Below are 17836 nucleotides of genomic sequence, written 5' to 3' on the forward strand. Positions count from 1 at the left end.
AAATTAAAATATTTTTCACTTTTATTTCATCTCATCCTTTTTGATTTCTATGAAATAGCAACTGCCCAACAAATTGGAATCAGTTGCCTTCCTCAGCTTTGGCACTAGACCCTGAATATATGGGAAGATAGGTTTGTAATGCATTAAAAAGTATTAATTAAATAACATCAGTTAATTAAAATAAAACAATTAGCCAGGACACAAAATTAGGCAAGCTGATAATTTGAGCAAAGGTTAGAGATTTTCCATGTTAGGAGGCAAAGAATGAATAGTTTTAATTTCCTAACATCAGAAAAAGTGACCTCCACTTCCCCAAGTGACTATAAAAATTAAAAGGAACATGGAAACAATAAGTGATTGATCAATACAAAGTCAATGTGTTTGCTTGAGATGTATAATTGTGAGAAAACTTTGCATCAATCACTACATCAGACTGGGTTTCTGATAAGCATAATCGAAGTGCTTAGGTAAGGATGTCTAAGCAATAAGTAGAGGTGATCCAACTTACCAGCCTCCCAGGGAAAAGTTCAAACAGGGCAGTAAGGTTTTCTCACAATTCCCACAATTGAACAAAATTTTCTCCTGAGACAGAAATTGCATTAGATCCATAATTGAATAGAAGAGGATCTAAGCTAGCCGAGAAAAGAGTCGCAAGATGGATTCAGGGTGGGTCACTCAATTGCCACTACCACTTGCTGTTCTAATCCCCTCAATCCCTTCAGTAGAGAGTTGTGGAGTGAGTGCTTTGGAGGCAAGTTTATATGGCAGACAGTTCTTATCCTCATCTAGCTTAAAGTCTAGTAGGAGATGTGAGAGTGACAGTTATAACTATAAATCAGCCATTAAAATGCAGAATACAATAAGTACTAAGTACTATTCTGATTGCTAACAACTGGACTGCCAGGAGGCTCTAGGACAACCCATATCTGTGTATGTAAACACCAGCTGCAAAACAAATGGCCCCAGTAGAATGGCATTCAAAACAGGTCAAGCAGACAGATTCCAGAAACAGACAGGCTGGGAAAAAAGAAAAAGAGAAATGGATATTCCTTATGTTTTTTACAAAACAATTGTCACACAGCCAGAGACCACAAGAGCTCTCTTTGAGAATGCTTCAGCTTATAATTTCCATCTCCTCTTATCCCTTCCAGCATTTCCTCAACTGCTGCCTTGAACTGTCTACCATTCCCCTATTCCTGTCTCATTGAAACTCTGAGGTACTCTAGGGCAGATCTGAAGTGGCAAGACTTGTATCTGAGAGGCAGGAGGTTGTGGCAAATCCCCAGGAATACTTCTTAGAATCCTTCCTCTCTGATCCAGAGTTGTTCTCTTCTGGAAATGATGACATTTTAGCATCCTCTCCTCCAACCCCTAATTTTTTCCTGAGTCCTTACCACATCCTGTGGGATATAAAGGGTAGGGGTTTGTGGGGGGGTGGGGGGGAGGCATGTCTGTGTATCTGTGTGTCTGTATTTTGTATGTGTGCATGTCCAGAATTAACAAAGTGCTCTGAGCCTGCTTTTTCTTGGAAATGTAAATGAATATTTCCCAAAGGGCCCATTCAGCAGCTACAAACAATTTTATGGAATCTATGTAGTAGGTTTTTTTAAAAGGCCAGAGAAAAATGACGATATTTAGTTTGTATGTATTTTAGGTTTGCTTATCTGAACATGTGTGCCTTCCTCCCAGTGAAATATAAGCTATTTGAGAATGTGGACTGTGCCATTTTTGCCTTTGAATCCTTGCTTGGCAGAGTGTAGAGTAGATATTTAATATATGTTTCTCAAATTTAAAAAATAAAGCCAAGAGAGAGAAGGTTTGTGAATAAATGCAATTTGTAACAGGCTTCTTCAACTCTCAGGTTATATTACATTGTTTCTATTGCTAAAGACAGCACGTTAGTGAGGAATATATTTTCTTCAAATATCTAGAAGAAGGAAAAAGTAGAGATGGTTTTCAATTTCATACTTTGGTCAGGTAGGATAGAAATCCTGACCAGAGTTAACAGGTGATGACAATAGAGAGAAAATCAGGTGAGCCAGTATATGGAAAACTGAGAAGAGAAAAAAGAGAAAATGATGGGGTAGACATAATCAAAATATCTCCAACAAGTCAATACTGCCAGAAAGCTTACTGGGCTCTTACTATGTGCACATCTCTACCTTTTAAAATCCAGTTTCCCTCAAAGCTCACCTTAAACTCTAACCTACATGACACCATTCCACATCCCTACAGCTATTAGAACCTTCCCTCCAAAATCACCAAAATTGGTTTTGCATATTTTTTAAACTTTTATTTTTTTGGATTAGAATCAATACTTAGCATAGGTTTTAAGGCAGAAGAGTGGTAAAGTTTAGGCATTTGGGGTTTAGTGACTTGTCCTGCTTCACAGAGCTAAGAGTCTGAGACTAGATTTGAACTCAAGACCTCTTTTCTTGCCTGGCTCTCTGTCCACTGAGTCACCTAGCTGTCCCTAATTTTTATATCACATATCTAAGTATCCTCTCAAAATATTATTTTTTATCTCTACTAGGCATCTTTGGAATCCCATTTGGCAGGATAATATTTTGTGTACTGTGTATATTTCTTGCTTAAATTCTTTTCCTCACATATGGATGAAATTTATTTATTATTAATATTATTATTCATATCATCATCAATCCATCAGTATTTTCTATATATCTACTTTGGGTAAACTACTGAACTACATATTGTTGGGAAATATTAACAAAAAATAATCCTTTTCCTTGTGAATTTTAAAGGCTAATACTTTCAAAATTGCACTAAATAACGTGTTCCATTTGATTCTCTAGGTTCTGATCAGTAAAAATTCATTTTACCAACTCTCTTACGTTAATATCTTTTGTCCAAACCCAGAAGGAAACAGGGGGATGGCTTCTTTTAAAACTTTTAAAAAGATTTCATTATATTTTCCCCACTTGTATGTAGATACAAATTTTAATAATCATTTTTTAACTTTTTCTGATCCTTGTTCTCTCCCTCCCTTCCACTCCTTCACTTTCCCCATGATGGCAGGGAATATAAAATAGGTTGTCCATATGCTATCCAGTGAATATAACTCCATGTTTATCACATTGTGAAAGCCAATACATGTTGCTTATACAAGAAAAAAAAACTCATGCAGGAAATAAAATGAAAAATGGTATGCTTCAATCAGCTTCATGATTTAATGACTCCATAATTTCCTTCTATGGCCATGAATAGCCTTTTTCATCATGATTTTCTTGGTGTTTTCCAGAATCCTTGCTTTTCTGATAATAGTTAAGTCATTCACAGTTGATCATCACACATTTTTTATTTTTCTGAATTTTATTTTATTCCACTTAACATGTCAATACAATTTTTAAGTATTTTTTTCTGACATTTTTGTAATCCATGCTCTCTCCCTCCCTCTCACCTTTCCACTCTGCCCAAGAAGGCAGATAATGTGAAATAGGTTGTAAATATATCATCATATACCACATATTTCTATGTTCATCATATTGTTAAAGAGGACACACATTGCTCACTTTATACGAAAATTAATGGAGGAAATAAAATAAAATAAGTAATGTTTTGCTTCAGTTTGCACTTGGATTCCATCTGTTGCTTTTATGGTGGTGTATGTAGCCTTATTTCATGAGTCTCTTGGAGTTGTTCTGGATCCCTGACTTGATAATAATTAAATCATTCATAATCTATAATCATACGTTATTGTTTCCGTGTACAGAGTTTTGTTGTTGTTGTTGTTCTGCTCACTTCTCTTTGCATCAGCTCATATAAATCTTTCTAAGGTTTTTTGTTTGTTTTGTGATTGCCAATTGTCGTTTCTTATGGCACAATAGTATTCTGTTGCAATCATATGCCAAAATTTGTTCAGCCATTCCCCAATTAATTTAAATTTCTTAGTCACCAAAAAATTAATATATTTATATATATTTACATACATATATAGAGAGACAGACAGACAGACAGACAGAGACAGAGAGACAGAGACAGAGAGAGATGAGAGACAGAGACAGAGAGATATATAGAGAGAGTACAGATAGGTTCTTTTCCCTAACTTTGATCTTTGGAATATAGACCTAGGATTCCTGGGTCAAAGAGTCTGCATATTTTTATGACCTTTTGGGCATAGTTCCAATTTGCTCGCCAGAATAGATGTTTCAGTTCATGGCTCCTCCAAATGTTTATTAGTGTCCCCTTCAACATTTATAACTTCATATTTTTTGTTTAGTCAATGTGATAGGTATAAAATAGTATTATAGCATTGTTTTAATTTTCTTTTTCCTAACTAATTCCATTTTATATGACTAAAAATGATTTTAATTTCTTCATCTCACAACTGCCTGTTAATATCATCTGATTATTTATTAATTGGGAAACAGAGATTCTTTAAAGAAAAGGCAGAAAATGTTTCTAATTAGTAGAAGCAGTTGGGAGGAGGGATGTAACTTCTCCTAAACAAGCAGAACTTTCCCACAAAACTTGAATTCTAATGCCACTTTCTGGACAAAACAGTTACTAAACTGTCACTTGTTCCCAAAAATACATCATCCCTAATGAAAAAAAAATGAGTATAATTGCAGTGACCTGCCATTCTGAATTTCTACAAAGGGCATTGTTTATTCATTTTGTTCCTTATTAAAAAATTGGAATGACTCTAATGGTTTGACATTCAGAATTACCGCAAAGGGCTTGTTTTCCCACTTTATATCATTTCTCAGTAATCATATACCAAAAGCAACATTTAAGTGTTATTGGGTATAAGAGTCATCTTATTTTCTTTATCATTGTGATTTCAAGCCATAAACAATACCTGCCACCTTCCATTTTATTTCCTTTAAGACTTTTTTTATGTTGTGCTATATATTTTCTGTAACAGCAAAAGCAATGTAGAAATATATATCACACAAAAGCACTGATATAACTGAAGGTGGGGAAGGAAAGAATCTGAAACATAAAATGTCAGAAAATAATTGTCAAAAATTGTTGCAATGTGTAATCAAAATAAAATTTAAAAAATAAATTACATTAAAATTAAAATAAAGGGAAAAAAGAAAAACATAAAAAAGGCCTAGGATATGTTTGGGAGAACCAGGAATTTCTCAAATAAGCCTTTTTCTTCTATACTCCCTTAGATGAGCCTTGATTTCCATCTCTAAATGCAGGGGATTTTCATTTCCTAACTTTATTTTGCAGTAAATAAGGAGAAAATTCCCTAATTTTTTTGGCAATAAAATTCCAACAGTTTCTCCCCTTTCCTTTCTACTCTGCTTCCTTCAGATTTACCTTGATCTATTTTTTGTTCTTTCTGTGTCATTTAAAATTACTCTAAGCCCTGGGAGACTACATCTCCCAGGACTCCCTGCTACAACTTCCCTTGACACCTCCCACTTCCTTTGTGGGAGGTGTCAGAGAAAGTATAAAACTGCAGGCCTAGATCCAAGCAGCAGTGCAAATCCAATTGGACGATTTCAAATATGCTATGCACGATGCACTGAAAAAGAAGGATCCAATTCAAATATCTGATTCCAAATTTTGCGAGGCTGTTCCCAAAATACTCAGAGAGGAAAGTCCTATTCCTCCTATTTCTCCTGAAATAGAGAAAGAGACAGATGTGAAGAAATTTCTCTCTCATCTTGTGCATCTCTTGGCCAACCCTCCCTCCTCTGCTACTTCTCCTGACACCCCATCCTCTCCTGTCACTTCTCCCAGTCCACAACCAACCCCGTCCAGATCATACCAGTTCCTACCAATACTGCCTTGATAAGCACACAAACAACTCAAAATTAGAGAGGGCGGGGCTCTACTAGAATTTCCATATATATACATTGTTGTGAAAGAAGGGGACTGCCCCCTGAATTTTTTTGTAAAAAGAAGCACCAAGTATTTGATTTCCTTATATTGTAAAAATTGTTACCATTCTCCCCTTATATTGATGTATAAACCCTTTTTTTATTGTAATTGTAAATTTATTTATGTTTGTTTTGATCCATGGGGAGACTGGTCTCCCAAAGGATCACAGGGGGGAATGTGTCATTTAAAATTATTTAAGCCCTGGGAGACAACTCCTTGCTACAACTTCCCCTAACACCTCCCACTTCCTTTGTGGGAGGTGTTGGAGAAAGTGTAAAAGAGAGAGTTTTGGTGCCTTTTTGTTCTCTCTAGCCCAGAGGATGGTCTCAACCCTGGCTCTTACTCTTGACCCCAAAGGCTCTTGACTCTGGAGAGAAGCATGCCTTCCAGAGGAGACCCTTTTTTCTTACCTAACTTTTCCCTTTCTAAATCTAAATAAAATCTAGCTATTCTACAATAAGTGCTACCTGATCTTTATTGAGCTCTGAAGAGCTTGGATCAATTTCCCCTCCTAGGCTTGGGGGCTACCCCAGCTTCCCTTCCTTTCCCTTTCTATCCTTCCTTTCACTTCCTTATCCTATCCTACCTCCCTCCCTCCTATCACACACTCACATTTCCCACCTTCTTTTGGAGCCTACACCTTCTTCCAAAGTACTTGGGCTAGAAAAAGAAGTAGGTGGAAGGGACTGGACTGAAATTCAGATAGGGCAGCCTCTTATCTGGATGTCCCTTCAGTTACTTCACACAAAGATGTACTTTCTCATCTGGGGAAACTATACACCCAGGAAAAATAATATAAAACTCATGTCAAATCCTTTCCCAGAAGCAGGCTACTACAAAATCTCAGCACCTTCTTTGTAACCACCTTCTTAGGCAAAGTCAAAGAGAACAACATGGTTCTACTGAACTCACCATGTGGGTACCAAATTTACCAATGTAAAGTAGTCCTGCCTTATTTCACTTCTTTCATGATCACAAGTATCTTTACTTTGCCTTTGGACAAAGGGGTTGCCCCAAGAGACTTCCAGGACTTGCACACCATCTTGCATAGCATCCTGCCTACTGAAATGCAATTTTGAAATGCTGAGGAATAAAGAATTACTGAATCAGATGACTATGGCCACCCCAGAACTAAGTAATGATTCCACTGCACCAGGGATGCTTGAAGAAAAGTATGTCATTTCTGCTTTCAATGATCCCAGCATACTGGATACCCTGGAGCCAAGCTCACCCTGATCTAGTGAATGCCATAGGACTGGTTCTGTACTTGGTGGTGGGCAGCACTCAATTCCCAGAGGCAGAAGGCTTCTCTTACAACCTGTCTTCTGTTCCTACAGAGCCTTGACAGGTAGCTTCTATTTGAAAGAATCTCTGATGATACAGATGACTTTCAACCAAACAGTATATATGCCCTCCAGCAATACAACTAGCTCACACCCATCACACCTATTGAGCTGTTCACAGCCCTGCCTCTGTCCAGGCCAGCTCCTAGAATACCTCTCACACCCCAGCCGCTGATACCTAGGACCACTTCTAGGAACCTCTCCAAAGTTCAACAGTGTCCAATAAGTACTCCTATTATTAATTATCTCTTTAGTTGTGCCTTCTAGTGTGCCCTGAAGACCTCAAGTCGCCTCAATCTCCAGATCTCCAGTTATGGCATTTTCCAGACATCCATGTTGAAGAGCTAATTCTCTGTACCTTCTAGGCACCTGGGATGGGTGGGGCATATCTAGCATGGTCAGGTCCCTTGACCACTTTTAGAGGTAATAATACACGGGCTAGTTGTGTTGGTGTAAAGATAGGTTAAAAGTGAATGTCCTGGGACCAACATATTTCCCCAATACCCTTTCTGTGGAATGTGCACATGTCGGGGTGGGGGTACTATATGCCTGGTATATAGTTGGTATTTAATCAAGTTTATCAACAGATCAATCTCAGAAACATTTATGAAGTGCCTTGTGCTAGAATCTGAAACAGATTCTAACAGGAAAAGAGTCCTGTTCTGTTGCTGAAATTGCAGTTCCCCTGAGTGCTGTGTCCTACCTCACATTCCCTGACCCTTTAGAGGACCAGGAGTAGAACTGTTAAACAATATTACTGTCCTTTTTACAGCCATTGCCCAGAAGATGGGGATGGGGAGCAAGATCGGGACTGAGGGTAGCCATTTGAGGATTGGGAAAGGAAGAATTAGAGAGGGTGGGGCTCTACTAGAAAAGCCAGGCTCCAGGCTGCTCAACAGCTTGCTTCAGCTGTTATTTCTTACTAAGCAGAACAGAGTTGATTGTGTTTAGCTGCAAGTTGGATGGCTGTAGCTCTCAGCCCCCAGCCCCCAGTCCCAAGTGCCTGTGGAGCAACAAGAGCAAGAGAGGAAAGAAGAATAGAAACAGAGGGGAAAGAGACACAGAAAGAGGAAGAACCTAATCCTGCTTCTTCCTAAACTACACTCATTCAGGTGGAGGTGTTGATGTATGATCCAAGGTGTTATAACAAGTAAGTGCTTTATCTCTTATTCTTTCAATTCTGTGTGGGAAGAATTTTAAGGATTGAATGTGGGCAGAAACTAATAAACTGAAGAGGGATAAATATTAAGTACCAATTGCATAGTCAGAGAAAGTGAGTTTAATATTTGTTTCTGCAAGTTTACCTGGATACAAGTCTAATATGAGTAAATAGTTTGTTGGGAGCAGAAAACAAATACACCACTAATTCAAAATTAGGCTATATTCATGGGAGCAGAATAACATCTGTAGCAGGTTAAACTTATCTGGAGTATTGAAATCAGACCTGGCATCACTACATTTTAAGATGACCACTGATGAATTTAAACCTTGCTAGTGAAATAAGCATTCTAATTGTGGATGGAAATTGGATCTAGTATTGGCGCCCATTTAAAATATTGGAATCCAGTGAGACTAAAACATAGGATTCTAGAGAAAGCCTACTTCTTTGTAGGAAAGGAACACAATTCTTAATAATGAGATTGTGGTGGAACAGAAGGACCTAGACAGAAAAGGGTGAAATGCTAATTGAACATAACATAATGCTTGAAGAAAGCACTGAGATCATTCTAATCTTTAAAGTCTTCCGTGTACCATCAATATTGATAACTTTTGGACAGTCTATCATAATGAAAATTCTGGTAAGAATGCTAAGGATACCACAAATTCATTAATAAAACATTTGCTTGGACTGAATTTCAAATTGTCTTTGGACAATCCCTTAAAGATGAATTTTCTGAGGTGAGCTAGGAAACATTTTAAGTCTGGAACCTTATTGGGAGTTTCCAACCAAGGGCCAGCATGAAATTAGAAAAGAAAATCTGTACAAGAACAGGAATGTTCATTCACAGCTGCAAGGTAATCTAGTTATTATAATCCAAATAGATTAGTCCTAGATTAGGCATAGATGTGAGCTAGAGATATAAAAAGTGGGAGAATAAATGTCCAGGTAGTATTCTAAACTACTGGCCCAGAAATGCAAACAGGTTAAAAGTTAAGAAGAAAAGTTCCAGATTATGACTATAAAAGCTCTTCAGAAAATCTCTATGTCTTCATAAGTTTCATAATTTCATATTTATTTGTTTTTAGGATCATAGACTAGAGCTGGAAAAGGCTATCAAATTCAATCTTTTCATTTTACAGATGGGGAAAATGATATTCAGGGAGAATAAGTGACTTGCCCAAGGTCATATAAATATTAAGCATCAGAACAACCAAAACCTAGGTCTTCTGACTGCAGTCAGAAGTCTTTCCATTATGCAACACTGCCTTCCTTATCTTGTGAATTCATCAACAAACATTTTTAGTGGCTAGGTATGAAATAAACAATGTTCTATTTGATGGGAATAATTAAAAAAAAAAAAGAAAGAATACCTTTTCTCAATAGTTTCAATTTACATTTTCCATGGCCTCCCATGATTTTCATAGGAGAGTAATAAAAGGGTGATCTCTATCCTCTATCTGGGATGAATTAAGATTCAGGTCTTGGTTGAATTAAGATTAAGAAGGAGGTGTGTGTGTGTATGTGTGTGTGTGTGTGTGTGTGTGTGTGTGTGTTTAATCATGTCTAAAGCAAAAATTTTCTTGAAGACATCTTTTAGGGAAGTAAAAGTAGAAATGGCTCTTAGGGATAAGAAATGGGAAGTTCATTGGTAGAAGTTATTTTCAGTTTACTTGGAATGTTGCTTTGCATATTTCTAGAAAAGCTAGGTGATACAGTGGAGATTGTGCAAGGTCTGAAGTTAGGAAGACTCATCTTTCTTGAGTTCAAATCTGAACTCCAACACTTACCAGCTGTGTGATCCTGAGCAAGAGTAAGTCATTTAACCCCACTTGCCTCAGTTTCCTCATCTGTAAATTGACCTAAAGAAATAAATGATAAACCACCCAGTGTCTTTGCCAAGAAAACTCCACATGGTGTCATGAAGAGTTGCAAGACTGAAATAACCAAACTACAACAAAAAAGTATAACTATTTTTGAGGAACTTAATATAGGTTCACATGAGCATTAGATGAAGACACTGAGGATGTACAGTGGAGAGAAATAACAATTTAGGAGCAACCGGTTAGCTATCTTAAAATATTTGAAGGGTTATCATCTGGCAGAAATACTAACTTGACTGTGTATCTCCAGAGAACAGAATTAAGTTAATGAGAAGTAATGAGGTATTAACCTAGGAGAATCAGCATGGTGTAGTGATTAAAAAATTGACCTGTGAGTCAGGAAGACCTTGGATGAAATCCTGATTGACCCATTCTGTTTATCTGATTCTGAATAACATATTTAATGTCTCAATGCTGCAGGTAATTCTCTAAGTCTATGGGTTTTATGTGAAATCATAAGCACAGGCCACTCATTCCTCATTCCCCCTCCCACTCAAAAGAAAAATGACCTAACAACAACAACAACAACAACAAAACTAATAGAAGGAGCTGCCTCAAAAGGGAATGTATACCATTTAAGATGTCAACCCTCATCATAGTAAGTGCTCAAAAGGATACTGGCTGATCATCTATTCAAAATTCCACAAATTCCTGATTTAGGTGAATGGTTGGAGTAAATGGCTTCTAAGACTCCTTCCATCCAAAGATTTAACATCTGCTAAGTTATCTATCAGTCTCTTTCAGAATCTATCATTTGTTAATGGTAGGAACAAAAGTTCTAAATCTTGAAGGGATCTTAGATATCACCTAGTTCATTACCATCATTTTAGAGATGAGGAACCTTGTGCACAGAGTGATTGGGTGATGTCCTAGATCACAAATACAACAGATATCAGAGGATTTGAACCAAAGCCTTCAAAACTGCAAGTTCAGTACTCAATCTCTTTTGCTTTGTTACAATATGGAGTTGTGGGAGGATCTGAATTTCCATATCCTGTTCTGTGAAAAAAGATTATTGGATGTTGTTTTAAGCTTTGTTCTCCTCTTCTACTAGAAGCGCTGGATCACTATAATAGTATCATCTGTGGGAAAAGATAATGAATCCAAACCACCAAGCACACACATTTAATTACATTAAAGTAATTTCCAATAAGCTGTTTAATGAAGACAATTACTCAGTCAACAAGTCTTTATTAAGAATTTAATATTTGCCAGGTACCATGCTGATACAAATAAAAAAGATTAGGGGCAGCTAGGTGGTTCAGTGGATAGAAAGTCCTGTGTTCAAATCTAGTCTGAGACACTTCCTGTCTGTGACCCTGGGCAAGTCACTAAACCCCAGTTACCTAGACTTTACCACTCTTCTGCCTTAAAACCTATCCTAAGTATTGATTCTAATCCAAAAGGTAAAGGTTTAAAAATTAATGAGAGCCTATCCCTCAGGAGTTTACATTCTAATGGGAAAAACAAGTATACAAAGTAATAAATATGAAATCAATTTTAGTGTCTTTGGGTGGAAGATTCTTGTAACTGGGAGAGATGTGGAATGGTCTCACCTAGGTCAGGATTTGAGCTGGTCTCTAAAGGAAATTATAGATTTTAAGAGGTAGAGATCTATAAATAATAAGAGCTAAGCAAGGCTGCTTTTATTAAACTTAGTTGCAAGGAGTAAAGTAACTGAACATGGGATTTTAAAAGGAAAGAAGATGGAGAATTTCTGACATAAACCATGGAATATTGGCAGTTCTGAGTCAAAAAATATTTCCTGAGCTCTACCTTTGTGCAAGACATATGTAAGAAAAGTTATTTAGTAGACACTATCTATTTTAATACATTGTTTTATTTCTCCCATAAGCTACATATATTTTTTTCACTTGACCTCAAAAGATATTAACTTTTTGTTTAACTATTAAGGAAAAATGTCCTTAAATTTAGTCTGAAACTTAAAACAGTTTTTCATGTATTCTTCTGCATGTAGAAAATTTTCTTTTCCAGTCCTGATTTGTATGTACTCTACATCCAATAAAAATCATTGAATGGATAAATGAATAATGTTATGCTCTTAAGAAGCCAATCCTTAACAAATCATCCATGCCTAGAAGTTTTTTGCTTCAAGTTCTCCCTGAATTATATTTATGAGCATCATCATGTTCCTTATAAGCAAATTATCACTCTGGCAATGTCCACAAAACTTCCCCTCAAATTTAGATTCCCCAAGGTACAACTTTCTTTTTGATTCTTGGGGTACATTGTCTCACCTATGACCTTCTGGTAGTATTGACTCTTTGGAAACATTTAGATGATGTCTACCCCATCAATTTCTGCATTTTGTTCTCTTCCAAGCTCCCCATACACTGGCTTACCTGATTTCTTTCCATCGTCACCACCTATTGACTCTGATCAGATTTCTATTCTACCTGACCAAAGTGTGAAACTAAAAGCCATCTCCACACTTTTTCCTTTTCCCAGATCCTTGAGGAAAATATTCCCCACTAATGTGATATCTTTAACACTACAAATGGGATATAACTTGAGAGTGAAGAGGCCTCCTACAAATTTCCTCTGATTTCAACTTTTCTTTCTTGATTTTTTTTAAACCTATGATTCCATAAAGCTGTCTGTGGCTGCTGAATGGGACCTTTGGGAAATATTCATTTACATTTCCAAGAAAAAGCAGGCTTACAACATCTTGTGAATTCTGGACACACACACACACACACACACACACACACACACACACACACACACACCCCTTATCTCCTAAATGATGTGGTAAGGACTCTGGGGAAAAAAAAATTAGGGGTTGGAGGAGAGGATGCTAAAATGTCATCATTGCCAGAAGAGAACAAATCTGAGTCAGAGAGGAAGGGGGATTATAAGTAGGGGCCCTAGGGATTTTCCACAACCACATTCCTTTTGGATAAAGATATGTGCCACTTCAGATCTGCCCTAGAGTACCTCAGAGATGCAGTGAGACAAGAATAGGGGAATGGTAGACAGTTCAAGGCAGCAGTTGAGGAAATGCTGGAAGGGATAAGAGGAGATGGAAATTATAAGCTGAAGTGTTCTCAAAGAGAGCTCTTGTGGTCTCTGGCTGTGTGACAATTGTTTTGTAAAAAACATAAGGAACATTGAGTTCTCTTTTTCTTCATTTCCCAGCCTGTCTTTTGCTGGAATCTGTCTGCTTGACCTGCTTTGAATGCCATTCTACTGGGGCCATTTGTTTTGCAGCTGGTATTTACATGCACAGATATGGGTTGTCCTAGAGCCTGCTGGCAGTCCAATTATAAGCAATCAAAATTGTGCTTATAGTTTTATCTGTTACTATCAGGTATTCTACTAGACTTTAAGCTAGAGGAGGGTAAGTTTGCCTCCAAAGCACTCACTCCACAACTCTCTACTGAAGGGATTGAGGGGATTAGAACAGCAAGTGGTAGTGGCAATTGAGTGACCCACCCTGAATCCATCTTGAGACTCTTTTCTCGGCTAGCTTAGATCCTCTTCTATTCAATTATGGATCTAATGCAATTTCTGTCTCAGGAGAAAATTTTGTTCAATTGTGGGAATTGTGAGAAAACCTTACTGCCCTGTTTGAACTTTTCCCTGGGTGGCTGGTAAGTTGGATCACCTCTACTTATTGCTTAGACATCCTTACCTAAGCACTTCGATTATGCTTATCAGAAACCCAGTCTGATGTAGTGATTGATGCAAAGTTTTCTCACAATTATACATCTCAAGCAAACACATTGACTTTGTATTGATCAATCACTTATTGTTTCCATGTTCCTTTTAATTTTTATAGTCACTTGGGGGAGTGGAGGTCACTTTTTCTGATGTTAGGAAATTAAAACTATTCATTCTTTGCCTCCTAACATGGAAAATCTCTAACCTTTGCTCAAATTATCAGCTTGCCTAATTTTGTGTCCTGGCTAATTGATTAACTGACGTTATTTAGTTAATACTTTTTAATGCATTACAAACCTATCTTCCCATATACTCAGGGTCTAGTGCCAAAGCTGAGGAAGGCAACTGATTCCAATTTGTTGGGCAGTTGCTATTTCATAGAAATCAAAAAGGATGAGATGAAATAAAAATGAAAAATATTTTAATTTTTTATTTGCTCTTACTGAACAGATTTTTATAGTAAGAACAATGAAATTAAATATGCCTCCACATTTTTGCCATACTTAGATAAACACTTTGTAGCTCAATAATTCAACAGGATGGCCCTAAATCCATTGCTGATAAGCCTGATGTCTAATGGCGATGGATTTTTGTCCATCCAGATTTGCCCATGAAGGGGATGAAATTGCTCTGTCAACATATTGCTGACATTTCCCTCCTATAGAGATTCAGATGTTTCTGTTCTTGCTGCTGGTTGGCAGACAACTAGTTAAATAAATACTTGAACCAAATACCTGAAGAAATATAATCTTTATTCCAATTAATTTTGAGAGAGAGGTGATGCATAAATACATAAGTACACATACTCCTCTATTCTTGATACACCTGAACTGGCAGTCTGGTGCTCAGCTCACTGTGCTCACACAGCTTCATTGTGGGGATGGATCCTTCTTTGCCATTGCTTTTACATGTTTCTTAACTTATCTTTCCTCACACACATACTCTCACTCTCATGCCTTATTATTACTGTTACTTTTCATTTCTCTTACTCTGCCTCATTGGCTCATGACAGAAACATCTGTCTTTGGGAATTTATTCAGAGCCTGCTGAAGTAATTGTATCAGTAGCCAATTCATTCCAAAGAGGATTTGCCTTCAGTAGAATGGATTTCCTGTGACCATCCCTTCACTCCTACTCCTTAGGTCTCAGGAGAACTTTGCTCTTTCTCAGGCTTGTTCTATGGCCTGTATCCTTAAGAAACAGTCTCACTATTTGGGCATTTCAAGCCATCATCAGTAGCCATGGGAGTGATTGAGCAAAAGAAAGAGGTGAGTGATTGGGGCAATAGGAACTATCCAGGGCATCAGAAGGGCTACAGTTGAAAATTGATCCAAGTTATAGGAGGCTATTTGTCTCACTGCAGGAATCCTAGAGCAATGATTAATTGAAGGGCAAACAATATGAGATTGGAATACTTGTTGGTTTATCTCTGTTTAGGCCTTTTTGGCAAGGAGCTATCATTAGCCAAAATTTATATCTTCAAGGAACCATGTTATCTTGTTATCATACATACTCTAAGATCATTATCTTCATTCCCATAACTCTCATTCATCTTGAAGAGCTTCTCCATCTACTCCATACATGATATTAAAGAGACATGCTAAGGATTTAAGGGGTGTCTCTCTGGTACTATGGGTCAAAAAATTGACCAACATGCTTCTTTTGTAATTATCAGTTATTATCAACTGGCCATACTGACTTAGTGTTTAGTAAGGAGTTTTTAAAAATTCTCCTAAGTGTCTGCTACAGACCCACACACAAATATTTTCAAAGCCCATGGGAAAATGGTTTCAACATTAGAGAGAATGTATGGCAAAGGCTTAACTCATTGCACCTGGAAGTCCTTTTTATGGAATTCTCAAGATGTTCTCTTTAGGTATTATAAAGTTTTTCAACTTGGCTCTGTGTTGAGCCTTGAATCTGTCTCTACTTTTTCCTTAGCTTCTGGTGTAAGGAGCTATTTTAAGGATCCTGCTAGAAGGTTAATGGGAAGCTGACAAATCCAAAATCCTCATGGCTTTTAAAATCACAATATACTATTCCAACCCATCTTGGGAGGCAACCTTCCTCTGTTTCCTTCACTTCCCCCCCCCATCCTAAAGCTAATTCCTTCTAAGAGATTTGATGGAATATTCTGTACTATGTTGACACATTCTTTACTTTCTGATTCCAACAAGCTCAATAGTTTTATAGAGTCCAAGTGTCATGACCAATTTCCTAAGCCAATCTAAAAATACTTCATCATACCCTAGGAAGATGCTTAAGCCTTCTTCAATCCAGTGAACAATCAAGCAGTATTCACCTGATAAAGTATCAGGACATAATATCTTAACATTTACCTGATATAAGGTAGCACATTTGATTGTCTAGTTGAGTGGTTCCTATCTATCCAGATGGACATTATATACAGTCAGTTTAGCAATTGATAGAGTGCTGAATTTGGAGTAGGAGAACATGAGTTAAAATCTAGTTCTGATGTTTAAATTATCTCAAATAAGTCACTTAAACTGCCTAAGACTCAGTTTCCTCATTTTTAAAATGGGGAGGCAGGGTCTGGATTAAATTATCTAGATAGTTCCTTATAGCTCTAAATGTGTGATCTGGGTAGTCATAGTTTTTAGAGGCAGCGAAAGAGATTTTAACCTAGGAATATGAATAAAAGCAATGGGGATAATAAAATTGCTTAATTATCCAGGAAATGTTGAAGGATCAATGTCATAACCTTAGAGTAGCAATGCTACTTTTATATTTAATTTGGTTATGTTTGATAAGCACTGACAGAGAATAACTTTTGGGTCCCTTCCACAGTTGGATGGCAAAAACAATAGAGCCTTTGATTAAGACTATACCTTCCTTTGAAAATTTTCCCAATTATGTAGTTTGGATTTGGGAGAGAGAGGTTTTAGCAACTACAGCTAGTGGAAGAGAAAACTTTACAAAATGAAATACTGTCCAAAAATTCTAAAGTTAGGAAAATGGCTAGATGTACATCTATATTCACATATTTAATTTCTAGGAGCAAGCAGTATTACCATTTTCACATTCAAAAATGAAGTGTAGAATTTGAAGTTATAAAAACCCTAAATAGCAAAACAACCTTATATAGATGTCGTTTTATACTTTTATATAGCCTAAAATTGTACTGAAAGTTTGGGGACACCATGGTCCCAAGGTGTATTTTAGCAGCCAGAGACAAAACATTAAGTCACAAACTAGATAGCAAAAATATTCTGCTGATAGGATGACCATTACTATTATCAGTAGTAGTTGTTTTTGTAGTAGAAATATTAGTAGTTATTATAGTAATTGTATTAGTTATTGATGAAGTAGTAGAAGTAAGTAGTAATCATGGTTATAGTAGTTATCAGGATTAGGAGTGGTTGTAGTAGAAGTAATTGTAATTATTGTAATGGTAGTATTAGTAGTAATAGTCATTGTTGTTACAGCAGGAGTAGCAGTTGTAGTGGTAATAATAGATGTAATAGTAGCAGTAGCAATACTAGAAATACTAGTAGAAGGAGCAGTACTAGTGGTTGTAATAGCATTTTATAGTAGTAGTAGTAGCATGAATTTCCCATGTGGAAATTCTCCCCACTAGTGTTGCTCTGATTAGCATTCATCAGTGACATAGTCTTAATGAGTTGCCTGAGGACATAGTCTTAATAAGTTGAAGACATTGTCTTAAGTTACCTTACTCATGATCTCCTAACTAATATGTTTAGGATTTAAGTAGAGATAGGACTTGAGCCCAAATTCTTCTTACTAACAAGGACATTTATGCTACCTCTAAATGATCATTTAAGGGGAAAAAAGAAATAATTGATGATCAAACTTTATGCTGCATTGCTTCCTCTATAACAACAAGCCATCTTGAAGAAGGTCCCATAATATTAGTGTTGACTCTCTAT

At 36.9% G+C, this 17836-nt stretch overlaps 1 protein-coding gene across 1 annotated transcript in view; it reads left to right on the plus strand.

Moving 5' to 3' along the window:
* Positions 1-8116: 8116 nt before the first annotated feature.
* Positions 8117-17836, plus strand: part of LOC123242232 (sodium channel protein type 9 subunit alpha-like) — a 113689-nt gene continuing 103969 nt past the window's right edge. The window contains exon 1 of the mRNA XM_044669817.1: positions 8117-8352. The gene's annotated coding sequence lies outside the window, so the exon portion shown is untranslated. The remainder of the gene's footprint in view (positions 8353-17836) is intronic.

This window comes from Gracilinanus agilis, chromosome 3 (genome assembly GCF_016433145.1).
Source record: "Gracilinanus agilis isolate LMUSP501 chromosome 3, AgileGrace, whole genome shotgun sequence".
In the NCBI taxonomy this organism is placed as follows: Eukaryota; Metazoa; Chordata; class Mammalia; order Didelphimorphia; family Didelphidae; genus Gracilinanus; species Gracilinanus agilis.